Below are 16,166 nucleotides of genomic sequence, written 5' to 3' on the forward strand. Positions count from 1 at the left end.
GAGTGAAGAACAATTTTTATCTAACCTTACTTCTACTCCTATTCTCTCTTTTGTTTTTCAGGATAATTCAAGAGACATATCTTTTCAAGGAGATGATTCACAAAACATGTCTCTTGATATTTCAAAGGTTATGCCATTCGAAGTTCTAAAAAAAGCATCACTTGAAGTGCCAAGAGTTGTGTTCGTTGACATTCCAAGTACATTGCCAATCCAGAAAAGAATTCAGCAACCAACTCCCATTAAACATCCACCCTGGTTTGATATTTCCTTTCATCTTGTCAATAGTTTTTCATTTACATGTTTTGATTTATTTTGCAGAAATTCGATTCATATCTATGGTATTATCTTATCACTTGGTGATGGCAAGGTCATTCGAGAATGCCTATGGATGAAACGAAAGATCAAGGATGATTATTCTAACCATGTAATTATAGATTTTTTCTTTGATGTTTCAAATTTTCCAAGCGACACAACTTGTCAAATTGGGAGGCTAGGGGACGTGACATTCAAAGAGCCAAGAGATGCGAGGCAAAGGGAGACATTTTATCATCCAAAGGACGTGTCCTATGAGGATTCTAAGGAAACTTCCATTCTAAGAGTTATAACCTTTCATGATTCAATGAATACACCTATTGGAGGACCAAGGAACATGACTTTTGGGGACATGGTCGTTCAAAGGAACATATCTTGTGATTCAAAAGACATCACTTTTGGCAATCCAAAAGATATGAACAGGGAGTATACCTTTAACTTTCTCATGATTAATACTTCCCTTACTTATGAAAGTCTTCTTTCTTTTCAGGACAAGGAGGTTCAAAGCACTTATTCAAGATTCATGACCTTTCATGAGGAACCTTTCATAGATCATTTCAAAAGGAAATGTCTTGAACAATTTGGTATTGAATGGATACATTTTGAAGTCAAATCAGTAACATTTGAATGGAAAGACACTAAGGAGAAGTTACCTTACGATTTGAGGACAAATCGCCTAAAAGAAGGGGAGGATGATGTGATCATGTTTTGCACCAACTTTCTTCATGACACACTCACATCATTGAAGATTCATCATGCTCAATATAAGGGAGTTATACCTTACTTTATATTATATTTACTCATTTATGCACTATATATTAATATGAGCATACATTTGCATCTTAAACTATGCTTGAATAATCATATGTTTTCATTCACTTGCAACTATATGATTTTCATGCATAACATATGTTTTCACATCTTTTCTTAGCTTTATATTATGTTTACATATGTTTTAGATTAATTTATTATGTTTTCATTTCATTTAGATATCATGGCAGCATGTATTCATTCATTCATTAACTCATATCATGTTATTCTAGCTCATGTTATGTTTACATTAGCTCACTAGCTTTAAATCCATGATTCTTTAGCTCATTTGCATGCATGCATCTATTTTCTAGCTCATATATGTTTTCTTAAAGCTTATAAACGTCCTATGCCTTTTATCTAGCTTATATACATGTTATCTTAGCTTCTAGATGATCATTCATAGCTTATATCACTCAAACACCTCACGACAGCATGCATTTTACCTTAAATGAGCTCACACATTGCTTACTTGGTTTGTTTGTTAATTTCTATAGGTGAAACACAAAGCAAGGCATATTATGGTAGCTTGGTTAGCTAAAAGGATAAGCATAGCAGCTCACACTAGCTCTTGAACGTTATGGCAGCTCATTTCATCACTTAAGGAGCTTCAACTTAGCTGGAGGAGCTAGCATGTAGCTGAACCTAGTTGGAGGAGAGCTTTGGACCAAATTGTTGAAAAGTGGACTAAAGGTAGCTGGAAGTAGCTGGGAGAGTAGCTGAGGAGCTGAGAAGACCAAAGCTAACTAGCTTGAGTTCATCAAGCTATAATTCACCTAGTTAGCTACCAAGACACTCACCTAGCTTACCTTGAAGCTAGTTCATCTCTAGGCTGCCCATGGACTTCAAGACATCATCCTATGGTTGCAACCTCACCAAAGCCTTGCAAGAAGACTCATGTGCGTTCAAGTAGGCTGCCATGTGCATCATTCAAGCATGTGCACTCCATGTGACATCAAATTGGCACCAAAACACCAAGGGATGCTTCCTATTCGGCCAAAGACTCCTTCCTCTCCATTTTGGCGCCCAAATAACTTCCAAATGCATTCAAATCATCCTTAGGGCCGAACCAACACATAACCATTCGGCCAAGAGCATGTATCTTCATTAAAATCATGTATTTTCATCAAAAATCATGTATTTTCAAAGGGGTTTCAACCTTGGCCGAACCATCATGTGTCTATTCGGCCTAAACCCTTTGAAAAACTATAAATAGGCTAGTGCATTTCATTTGTAATCATCTCATCTCTTATATAAAACATACTCTTGTGAGTTATTTCTCTTCAAAGTTCTTTGTGAACTTTATCGATTAAACAAGTGTAGTTCCTATACTTGTGGCGTCATTCCTTCCATTTTGATTCCTAAATTCCTAGATTGTTATCTAGTGGGTTGAAGACACGATCACCACCCCTCAAGCAAGTTTGTGAAGACCGGGATTGTGCTTCATAGCATAGTTTCCTCTTTGGCGTGTTTGGGATACTATCACCACCATCTCCATTTCGTCATTTCCATCATCAACAACACCCATCAATCCATCAATTCCGCAGCCATCTCTATTCTTATTCTTTCATTCCATTACTTATATTATTATTCATTTCTTAAACCCATTATTAATCATATTTCTGTCTTATTATTTTGCAGCCCAAGCTTATTAATTCAAGGACATCAGTACTTGTCAATCCTAGATCGGGACACAATAAGGCTATCTACTCTTCTTACCAAAGTGTGTAGATTCGCCTTACATCAGATGGGATGCAAGCCTTCACTTCATCGCTCGCATAAGGTATCCATTAAAACTGAAATATAAATATACAATTCAAATAAATAAAATATTCTAATTATATCTAGCATTTTAAATTAAAATATTAATATTTAAACAGGTGTAAAAACATACCTCAGACCCAGCTTTTGTATCAATAAGTAGACGAATTTCCTCTAACCCAGTAGGTATACTTCTATTGTTCTTTCTTTTCATCGACCACCTATGAAATATAATATAAACTAAATATCACCCTATTTAATTAAAAATATTTAAATAAAAAATTTGTTCGAAAATTGCCTCAACAATAAGGGGAATACGTATGGTTCATTCACGATCGGGCATAAGAAAGGCATGCGGAACCACGCCCATGATTGCAAAAGTAGGAGACATCCACCGATAGCAATTTTCTTATAATTCGTCGCCTGACATATTTCTCTAAAGAGAAATGCCAAAACTGCAACGCCCTAACTATATCTTCCAGCTTCATCAAAATCGATCAGATGCCGCAACCACATACAATGCACATGGTTGCGAGATTTGTCGGGCATCAATATTCCTCTAATTATTCGTAGAATATATGCCTGAGCACATGCCTTTGCTTGATCATCTGAAGCATTTTCATTTAAAACCTCAAAATTAACTTTCAACCAAGATAAAACTATTCTACCTCTATTAAACTCTGGCGGAGCAACTCCAAGATAGTCAATGCACATTGACTGCCAATCACCATCCGCCATACCACATATCATATTTCCGTCGACGGGAAGCCCCAGATGCATAGAGACATCCTCCAATGTAATTGTAGCCTCTCCACATGGAAGGTGAAAAGTGTGTGTCTCGGGCCTCCACCTCTCAATCAATGCAGAAATTAGGACAGGTTCGAGTTTGCAATCGCTAATAATTGTTGCAATATATTCGAACCCTGCAGAAGCCAAATATGGTAAAATACGTTCTGGTGTCGGTATACGTGGATTTTTAATAAATGTCTCTAAAATAGGATCAGTATCCTAAATAATATGCATTATAAAAAATTAAAATTAATATAAATTCATAATAAATTTAAATTAAACATAACAATAAATATTAACATTAATTATAAAAAAATATTACCATATCGCTAAAATGTCTGGAGATATGGTCAGCATCCAATCGCAACAGCATTTCACTTTTCATTATAACTGTAGACAAAAAAATAATTAGCACAAAAATTAATTAATTAATAAATTTAAATAAATAATAATTATATAAATATTATTTTAATAAAAAAATATTTATATAATTATATTAATATAAAATATAATAACTATTTTTTAAAAAATACTAACTGAAAAATAAATTTCTTACCACTAATAAGAAATTTAAAACTCAAAGATTTGGAGAATTTAAGTTATATAAGAGAGGAAAAGATGATTTTAGTGAAAGAATGAGGGGGGTTGAGGGGTTTTATATAGGGGGAGGAGGATGGATAGTTAGAGAAAAATCGGAATCGGATGGACATTTAAGACATTTAATGAAAGGCGCGTCCCTGGGATGTACCTTTCACACGTGGCAACTGATTCAATAAAATCTCGTGAAAACGTGTCCTCGGAGATGCGCCTTTCGCCATCTCAATCGAAAATTTACCACTTCGATAAATATAAGTCAAACTATACTAAAAAAGAAGATATTCGGATAAACGATATCAATTTAGTCAAATTGCCAATTTTTCCCCTCTCTTATATAGCCTGTCTTTTGTTTCTTCACTGTAATGGAGGGATTTTGACTAACATTTGTGACATGACAGCAACTGCCAAATTCACCTCAAAACACATAAACACACATCCCCATATGGCAATATTCCCATATATTGATGGATTCCTTACTGTTCTTTTTTTCTCTCATTACACCTTTTGACCTTTACATGCTGCCCAGTATTATTGCAGCATCAATACATTGGTGCCATCTCTTGTAAGAGACTCAATGGTGGACGTGGATGAATGATTGCTTGACAACTGGTAACATGAGTCTGGATAAAGAGACCGTTTGCTTCTAATCTGCTCTGTAAACAACTGTTTTCTGAAGAAATTAATCATGGGAATCAACACCCCTGGTTTCAGTTACATTATCTGCCAAAAAAAATTCTTGCAGCTCCAGTTACAATTGAAGGATTTGATGATGCTTCTATCAGTTCAATTTGGAGATACTCCACCATAGGAGTGGGACCCTGAGTCTTGAAAACGTCTTAAATTTTCCTCAGTTTATGATATAGTCATGGTTTTCAGAATCGGATCGACTAGTGAACCGGTCATGCTATCGATTTACTGGTTTAATCGATTAAATCGGTCCAACTGATTGAAAGAACCAGACGACGTCATAATTATTTAAAAAATTAAATAAAAGTACCAAAAATATTTAATAAAAAATAATTTTTTATATTACAAGTCATATTCAAAGCAAGTCATATCATATATAAGTTAAAAACCATAAAATCAAGTGAAACAAAATGATTCAAATTAACTACAACATAATATTTAAGGTAAAACATATTAAATAATAAATATAATTATATAACTATAATTAAAAAATAAATTTAGGGCTAAAAAACTCATAACAAAATGATATTGTTTGATTTAATTTTTTTTAAAAAAACAATCTCACATGACTAAGAAACATAGAAGAGCATCCCAAAAGTCTAAAGAGTAAAAATATGAGAACAAAACAATCTCACATGGCTAAGAAACATAGAAGAGCATCTCAACTAACTTCTATAAATAATAGAGGTAATTTGACATTCAAAATCATGGAGTCTTTTGGTGAGCATTGAGTGAACTATTCTTTCACTTCAATCAAGCTCGAATTTTAGGCTTCAATCGAGCTTCTAAATTTTTTTTGAGTTCAAGCCTTTTTGAGTTCAAGTTTCATATTATATTTCGAGTTCGAGTTGAACTTGATAATTTTTGGCTCGTGAGTTGGAGTCGAGTTGAGCTTACTTTTAAAGTTTTCAAGTTCGAGTCGAGCTCAGCAATACTCGAGTTTGACTTGGCTCGTTTAACAAACGACGTCGTTTGGTTTAATTTAAAAAAAATTGATAATTTTTTTTTCGATTTTCAGCCGGTCCGGTTCGAATGGTTCAACGGTTCCGGCCGATTCACTAGTAACGATTCAACCGGTGTAGATTGAACCGAACTAGGTAGCGATTCCCGGTTGAACCGGCCGGTCCGATCCAATTTTCAAAACACTGGATATAGTTCATGGACCATCTTCAAAACAAAGTCCCATTCATAATCTTTAACACCAAACATGGAATTGTATGCTTGATCTACATGATCATAACTTGGGTTAAGAAAATGAAACATAGTTATATGAAAATGTTGATTCTTTGATAAAAGTATTAGTAGAAGAACGGGTGGTCTTAATAGTAAAATAGAATATTGTTATTTCTTGAAGATTCGAATTTAAACAATTGTGTTTACAGATTGTGAGTGCATTGTATGAGGTAAGAAAATTCTTAACAAATATTACTTTATAATCACCTCAAACACAAATATTATTTTATAATCACATCAAACAATTCAAGAATAATATTAGAAGAGCACGAACCAAGTGACCTCAGTGGTTAAAGGAATGATTGTTATTCATAGAGATCTCAGATTCGAGTACCAGATTGTGATGTATTTGAACGTTTTAAATGTTTGAAATTATTTAGAACATACATTGCCACGTCTAAATACCTAGATTTATAAAAAAAAAAAGTATTAGAAGAAGAATAATTTCTATAAAAAGAAAGGGTGTGTTGCTGCATTCTATGTTTAAGCTAAGGGATATGATCATAAAGGTACGTTTGTCAAAGTAATTAAAGCTTTGTGTGGGTCTTATTTGAAGAAAAAAATTGTTGTTTTTACCATTGGTATCAAGTATCAACTAGGATTAAATTGTTTAATTTCAAAACTGAAAAAAAAACTAAGAAAAGATTTAAATAAAAAATTATGGACTAGATTTGATTTATTTAATATAAAAATCGATAAAAACATAAAAATTAGTTATTCCTTAAAATCGAATGTCAAGCTTCATCACGATACATAATTATCTCTTTAATCATTCTCCCAAACTTGATTAGTAAGTAATTTTAAGACGGTTTCGCTGTGAATCATTGAATAAATAAAGGAAATATTTTTTTTAATTCTTTAAATAGTGTGGTAAGATAATATATGTTTTATTGTCATTCTTAATCATTAACAACACATATCCTATAGATATTGTTGTTTAAACCGAAATCTTTAATAAAAAATATACTCCTTTTGTCAATGAAATCTTTTAAAGATATTTTTTTTCTTTGAAAACTTAAAAGCTTTGGTTTAATGGGGAGAAAATGAATACCTCTGTGCTGTGATTAGGGATGTAAATGAGACGAGACAGATAGCGAGCTACTCGAGATTGACTCGATCAAAGCTCGATAAATACTCGGATCGAATGGACCCGACTCGAGCTCGAGCTCGACTCGAGTTATTAACGAGCCGAAACGAGCTACTCGATATTCGACTCGAAAAGCTCGTGAGCAGCTCGAAAATATAATATATTAAAATTTTATTTTTTTATAAATAAATTATTAATAATATTAATATTTATGTATTGATTTTTTTATAAAAAAATACAGTAAGATTTCTTGTATTTAAGGTTCATGTTCGAGTTTGAGTTTGAGGCTTCAATCGAGTTAAGTTTAATAATTTTTTTTCATTTCGAGCCTTTTCGAGCTGCTCACGAGCTTCAGTTTAGGATTTCGAGTTCGAGTCGAGCTTGAAAATTTTAAGCTCGCGAGTTTTCGAGTCGAGTCTAGCTTCATTTCAAAGTTTTCGAGTCGAGTCGAGCTCAGCAATACTCGAGCTCGACTCGGCTCGTTTATCCCACGTTATTGCATTGCTTATCACGTGTGCTTATCAAAACATGAACTCAAACATGGAAAATATAAAAGAAAAGTTACCATTATTTGATACAATATGATCCAAAATATGAACAAAAACTTTTTAACAATTCAAATGTGGTTTTCCCCATGCATTGGCATTGTTGCTTGGAGTACTCAAAACTTCTTTTTTTTCTCTTAATTATTCTTTATAAATCAATGATTAGCAATAAAAATAAACATAAATTATGAGACATACAAAATGTTTCCACACCCCACTGCGATTGAATAAATAAAAGAAGAGCAAATATTCAGCATGTCAGGCTTTCTTATTTATGGAATACACAATTTTTTTTTATTAAACTAAGGTGATTACAAGGTAATACTCGTTCTAAATACTCTCAGTCATTTAATAGTGAACGTCCAATCACCCTTGCAGTCGCTGTGCTCGAACCCATAGCCTTTAAGAACACCAACAATTCATTTCTTTATGGCTTTCATGATTGTTGGAATATTAGGTCAAATTTAGAGTCGGTTTGTTTCACCAGCAAAATTAATAAAGTTTAACACACATTAATGTGTGTTTTTATGAGTTTGCTATTTATGATCATAAATTGGGCCAATTCAATGAGTACCAAACTAAGCGGAGCTTACTTGTGCTTTAAGAAGCTTGAGGACTTAAAATTATAGGTTGAATTCAAAATAACATTTGCTTGAATATTCTAGCTGAAAAATAAATTTAATTATCATATTTGACTTCAAAACTTAACTATTTATATTTGTATTAGGGTTCCAGCTGAGACGAGCGTAAATAGCTAGGTTAAGGAACTATCTAAGACAAGTATTAAGATATATACTAGTTTGATAATTTAAATCACTTGAATTCGATAATGATTAAATTAAACTTATTTTTTTTAAAAAAAAACCTTGATTTACTTATAAATACATGTCTCATTTACACCCTATACATATAATCAAATTACTCATTTACTTAGCTGTTAGGGTAGGCAGGGATGAATCAAGGGATGTTGAAATACAGTCTTATTTCTAGAAATTTCATATTCTCAGATAGTTTTGATATTTTCCTTTGTATTTTATATTAATAATATAATTTCATAAGTTTAAAATTTTATATTTTTCATACTCGTCAAATTTATAATATTGTTGGTGAATAAACTTAATTTGCCATTAAATTCGTAACTGCACAGTGGACAGATTTAAGGCTGTTTTTAAATGACAATTTGAAGGGGCAAACATTAACCATTATGGGTGTATAGCCTATCAAATTAAAGCTATTGAAGTCTATTTTCAGGTGCAACAACTTTCAAGTCGATTGGATTTCTCTAGAGAAAGTTATAGCAGTTTAGTAGTGAAGGGTCAGAATTTACTGTGTTGTTTTCTGGTTTTGAGTTGTTTTAATTATGTTTTTAAATACGAATTTTAAGAGTCATGTCTAAGGCTATAAATAGATTTGTATTCTCATGTAAGAAGGTAAGAGAGAAAATACAAAAAGATAGTTTGAATAATACAAGAGTTGTTGTGAGAATTGTGTTTCTTTTCCCTCCACCGAAATATATATCAAATACTTACAAATTGGTATTCAGGCCAATGGCAAATTACAGGAAAATGTCGGGTATGCCACTACCACGACTGACGAAAGCCAACTACAACAACTGGAGCATTCAAATGCGAGCACTACTTGGGGCCCAAGATGCATGGGAAGTAGTCGAGAACGGTTTCACCGAACCAGAGAATATCAAAGATATGACAGTAAATGAAATCAAGACATTGAAAAATACACGAATGAAGGACAAGACAACGCTATACATGTTGTTTCAAGCGGTTGACGAGTCGGACTTTGAAAAGATAGCGAGCGCGACAACTGGCAAGGAAGCATAGGATACGTTGCAAAAAGTATTCAAGGGGGTTGACCGAGTAAAGCAAGTAAGAATCCAAACTCTACGCAGCGAGTTGGAGGGTATGAAGATGAAGGAGTTAGAAGGTGTATTCGACTACATCACGCGTGTGCAAACTGTGGTAAATCAGCTCAAGTGCAACGGTGAAACTCTAAAGGACTCAAGGGTTGTGGAGAAAATTTTGCGGTCACTAACTGATGATTTCGAGAATGTTGTATGTGCTATTGAAGTGTCGAAGGACCTAGAGGAGCTAACTATAGATGATCTCGCTGAGTCACTAGAGGCACATGAGCAACGCAAGAAGAAAAACAAGAATGAGTCGCTTGAGGAAGCACTGCAAGCCAAGGTGTTTATCAAAGACGAAAAGGTACTCTATACTCAAAACTTTCGAGGTAGAGGGCGCGGCCGTGGAGATCGCAGCAATGGTCGCGGTGGTGGATGCCGCAGTAAAGGTGAATACTATGAGGAGAATGGGCAGTCAAGGCAACAAAATTGGCGAGGTAGAGGACGTGGTCTTGGGAGAGGCGGCCGGTCAAATCATTCAAATGTCGAGTGCTACAACTTCAGCAAGCATGGGCATTATGCAAAAGAGTGCAAATCAAATATCGAGTGCTATAATTGCGGCAAGCATGGGCACTATGCAAAGGAGTGTTATTCCGAGAAAAGGGTAGAAGAAAACGTGAATCTAGTCGCGGAAGAGGAGACAAGAGAAGATGGTGTTCTCATGATGGCCTACAAAAATATCATTCCTGACAGCGACACGGTGTGGTATCTTGATACCGGCGCTAGTAATCATATGTGCGGGCACAAACACCTCTTTGTAGATATGCAAGAGATAGAAGAAGGGCACGTGTCATTTGGAGATGCATCGAAGGTTCAAGTAAAATGCCAAGATAAAATATGTTTTTCTCAAAAAGATGGTAAAGAAGGATCGATTGAAGATGTTTATTATGTGCATGATTTGAAGAGTAATATCCTTAGCATGGGGCAATTATTGGAGAATGGATATTCAGTTTTCATGAAAGACCGAATGTTGCACTTGAAAGACAAAAAAAGTCAGTTGCTTGCACGTGTGGAGATGACCAAGAATCGAATGTTCAAACTTAACTTGAGAAAGGTGCGAGAAAGATGTTTGTAAGTCAATATGGAGGATAAGGCCTTGTTGTGGCACTTACGATTCAAACACTTGCATTACGGTGGCCTAACAGAGTTAGCAAGGAAGGATATGGTACACGGGCTACCTAACATGGATTACATTAAGAAATTTTGCGAGGGATGTGTACTCGGAAAACAAGCGAGGAATATTTTTAATAAAAGAACAAAATATCGTGCAAGGAGGTCTCTCGAGTTGATACACACCGACATATGCTGTCCTATCACACCAAATTCATTCAGTGAGAAAAGGTATTTTATCACTTTTATTGATGATTACACAAGGAAAACTTGGGTTTATTTTTTGAAGAAAAAATCTGAGGCATTCGAGGTGTTCAAGAAATTCAAGGTGTTAGTAGAGAAGACAACCGGGCATTATATCAAGGCTTTACGGTCAGATAGAGTTGGAGAGAACATATCAACTGCCTTTACGAAATATTGCGAGGAACAAGGAATCAAGAGGTGTATGTAGAGCAACCACCTGGGTACATGAAAATTGGGGAAGAAAAGAAGGTGTTGAAATTAAAGAAGGCATTTTATGGACTGAAGCAAGCACCTCGAGCTTGGAATACCCGCATCGACACTTACTTCAAGAAGAACGGGTTTACTCAATGCCCATACGAGCATGCATTGTATGTGAAGAAAGAAAAAGGTAACTTGTTGTTTGTAGTTCTTTATGTTGATGATCTTATATTCATGGGGAATAATGAGGAGATGATAAAAGATTTTAAAGAGGCTATGACTCGGGAGTTAAAAATGATAGACTTGGGTTTGATGAAGTACTTTCTTGGCCTGGAGGTTAGACAAGAAAATACTGGGATTTTTGTGTCACAAGAAAAATATGCAAAAGAAATTCTAAAAAGAAACAAAATGGAGGATTGCAATCCGGTATTGACACCAATGGAACCCGGGGCGAAACTTTCTAAGTTTGATGGTGGAGAACGAGTAGATGCGACCAAGTACCGAAGTCTAGTTGGGAGTCTTCGTTATTTCACATGCACAAGGCCGGACATTTCTTATTGCGTTGGTGTTGTAAGTAGATTCATGGAGGAGCCAGTCTACACGCATTTGAAAGCAGTAAAGAGAAATTTGTGGTATATTCGGGGAACTGAATCCCTTGGGTTATTCTACACAAAAGCTGAAGATTTCATGCTAGTGGGATATTCCGATAACGATTGGTGCGGTGATGTGGATGATCGAAAGAGTAAATCGGGGTATGTGTTCTTTTTGAGGGACACTGCATTCACTTGGCTATCAAAGAAACAACTAGTCGTAACACTCTCTACGTGCGAAGTAGAGTATGTGGTAGCAGGAAGTTGTGTGTGTCATGTGATTTGGTTGAGAAGATTGCTGAAGGAGTTAAATTTTGCTCAAGAGAAGGCCACACAAATTTACTTGGACAATAGATCAGCGATTTTATTGGCAAAGAATCCTTTCCATCATGAAAGAAGTAAGCATATTGACCTGAAGTTCCATTTCATCCGAGAGCACGTGAAGGAAAAGGAGATAGAACTGGTGCATGTGAAAAGTGAAGACCAAGCAACTGACATCTTTACAAAGCCACTATCCACAAGACTTTTTGAGAAAATGAGAAATCTACTTGGCATGAAGGACATAAGAGAATTAAGTTTAAGGAGGGGCGTTGGTGAATAAACTTAATTTGCCATTAAATTCGTAACTGCACAGTGGACAGATTTAAGGATGTTTTTAAATGACAATTTGAAGGGGAAAACGTTAACCATTATGGGTGTATAACCTATCAAATTAAAGCTATTGAAGTCTATTTTCAGGTGCAACAAATTTCAAGTCGATTGGATTTCTCTAGAGAAAGTTATAGCAGTTTTAGTAGTGAAGGGTCAGAATTTACTGTGTTGTTTTCTGGTTTTGAGTTGTTTTAATTATGTTTTTAAATACGAATTTTAAGAGTCATGTCTAAGGCTATAAATAGATTTGTATTCTCATGTAAGAAGGTAAGAGAGAAAATACAAAAAGATAGTTTGAATAATACAAGAGTTGTTGTGAGAATTGTGTCTCTTTTCCCTCCACCGAAATATATATCAAATATTTACAAATATAACTTTCTAAGTTGACATCCTTAACATAAATTTGGCATTCATCCCTCAACTGGATTGAAAGTTCTTCAACTTCCTCATCCTTTTTTCGTTTATTCTTCAATTTTCTTGTTAACATGAAAAGTTTCTAGATGGATTTAAACTCATTCAACAATGGCAGCTGCTTCATGGAATTCAAGACCAACACAAAACGACAACCATTCAAAAGAAACTTCACACCTATTTTCCAAAACCGATGACATTGAACAAGCATGTCACATTCTCACAAGATATGTTTAGCTTTTACTATTACCAATTTAGGGTAATCTTTCGTTCATCCAAAACAAGCAGAATTTGTCTGCTATATATAACCATTTGATCCCTTTTTACCTGTTTGCAATCATATTATAGAAAGGAATGCTTCACCATTTTTTATGTTTATGTTGATGGAATGATACCTAATTGTTTAGTGACATCGACCATTTGTCTGCTATATATGTTTAGCTTTTACTATTACCATTAAAGGGTACACGACGAGAGAACTTAAAAATTAAGAAATACTCTTATTCTGAAAAAATAAGTCATATATAGAAATTGAAGTTTCAAGCTGAACTGCATAGTCAATTGTAGAAATTAATGTTTACATGTTTTTGTTCTCATCAAGGATCGCGTTGAGAAACAATCGAATGGATTTTAGCATCTACATACCAAAGTATAGTATCTGACTACTATACTTTATTATTATTTTGATTTACATTATCATTTGTAATATGATATCTTAGACATATCATTTGTAACGAATCAAATTTAGAGTGATATGTAAATTTACGAAGACTAATTCCCAAACAGTAAAAGAACGAAGAAGTCCTGAATAAGCTCCCAACAATTGTAATTAATTTGGTATGTAAGGTGTGGGAATTGAACGAGAAAATAATCTCAACATTTTCAATGCAAGTCACTGCCTTTTTGAAGAAATTCATTCATATAAGAACTACCATCATCATTATAACCACCAAATATCATGCCAATGATATCGTCGGATATAATCTCTCTCTCTGCTTTTTTTTATATAAATAATTTCAATTCTGTGGCAGAGCAAGCGAGCTCCATTAATTAATACTATTAGTTGCCATTCAACAATGGAAGCTGCAATTTAGAATTGAAGCAGCAGAATTCAGCCACAAATATATCAGTTTTTAAAATTTATATCTTTTATTATTTTTTTAAGAACGTACGAATTTAAATTTAATATTATACTCAACACGTGTTGTACATTTATTGAACTTTCGTCATATATAAACAAAGAAGCACTGATTGGATATTCCTGCAATGTACCCGTAATTATGACCTTCTAGAGCTAGTCAAAGGTTGTTTGTATAACAAATTGCAGAGGTGGAAATTAATCAATTAATATATATAATTAAGGGTTTGATATTTAAACCATTGAATCTATCTATGTCAACACAAAATATGGTAGTCGTCCAATGTTCATTGAATCTCGGGTATGAGTAAATTTCCTCGTAGTTTCTTCACAGTTACTTTTATCCCTTAAGAGTTTTATTATTTATGAATTCTCTATCTATATTTATTTTGATTAAAATCTCATTATCTACTGATTGTATGATGTATTACTTATTTAAGCCGACAATTTGGTCTATTGCCTTAGCTAACTACCATAAACTTGTGGGAATGTAGGAGTAGTTGACGTTTCAAACTTAGGTTTAATCATCTAAAATGACAATTGTTCGAATATTTGACTGCCTAAGCCTGCCAGCCAATGCGCACACCTAACCACATACACATATATACACCAGATTATAATTATGATTAACTTATAATTTTTTGTATTTTATGTACATTTTCCTTCAAAATCATTGTGTCTATTATTAATTTTGGATCAAATTGTGTCTAAATTTTGGATTTTTCGTGCTGATTGATACTAACTTATATGATGAGATTTGAGTTAAAAATTTACTTTGAATTTATCTCTGCCGACACCTTGTCCCGGTTAAGAAAACCGAGAGAAAAACTTAATCAAAAAGGAAAACAATTATTAAATTTGTATTTGTAGCGTGTGATATATATTTTTCGGTTTAACCATGGCTTTGTAGAGGTCCATTAAGAAGATAATTCACTCTGCTCAGTTTATTTTATTCAAACACATTAGAATTCGAACTATTTACACTATTTAAGGGATTTAGTGTACTTGGTTGTAGCGTGTGATATTTATGTGTTTTGTTTTGTTCCTGGAACATTTTTTATCCTTTTATTCCTTGAATTAATTGGGAGGGAATATTAATATCATGGAGACACAGTGTAGGGTGTCATATCTTGTCTTAAGTTAGAAAAACAAATGGAGAAGTGGGAATGACTTTGCCTTGTATAGTTTCCGTAACGTTTACCAAAGTCTAAGTATATAGTCACTAATCATTCTATCAAAACAGACAAAGTGAATGGGGTGGAAAAATTAATTGATCATATTCTCATATGTAATAAGATAAAAGGAAGTAGGATAGTATATTGCCTCAACGTGAGAGCAATTTTCGTAAGTTAATCCTATAATTGGAATTTCCACGTCTTTATTCCAAAAATTTGAAGGCTAAGTTTCTTGCATTATGATTTTGGTGCTAATTTGAGGAAGTTCCTGGAAACCGAGGCGGCGGCTCAGTCTGACATGTACATGGCACCCACCACCCATATGAAAAAGAAAAAACAAAGAATATATTATATAAAATCTGTTTTACTAAATCTGTAATAAATTATAAGTCATTTGAGCACGTGTGAAATGAGACCAATATCCACGAACCTTCAAGCAACAAAAATAACGATACCCACGACCACATATGAAAGGTTCTTTTTTTTTTAAATATATAAACTATCAGTATTCAAAATTAGGATAAATTACTCTTTAAGTATATAAACTATATGTTTTAGTCTATTTTAATACCTAATTTTTCATATTTATTTAAAAATCATACTTAATAGTACACTGCCGTTAAAAACTTAACAGACAGGCTCGTTGATCGATAAAGCCCAAACTTTCCAGTCAGCACCTTTTGGACTCCCTAAACGTGATTCTGACCTCCGTTTCACAGGTAAAAGTCTCAATCTCCTCAAATCGACGATGAACTCTTTGATTTCTTCATACTCCCATCTTCATTATCCACCGTCCAGTGGGCCTAAAATTAGACTATGTTGGTCAACTCATCATTCTCTTCTGCACCACAATTCAGATTGGTCGTCCGTCCACTGGAGCTATGCCATGTCAGTTCGTCCGTTAAGTTTTT

Source organism: Hibiscus syriacus, unplaced genomic scaffold (assembly GCF_006381635.1).
Source record: "Hibiscus syriacus cultivar Baekdansim isolate YM2019G1 unplaced genomic scaffold, ASM638163v2 tig00110388_pilon, whole genome shotgun sequence".
Taxonomy (NCBI): domain Eukaryota; kingdom Viridiplantae; phylum Streptophyta; class Magnoliopsida; order Malvales; family Malvaceae; genus Hibiscus; species Hibiscus syriacus.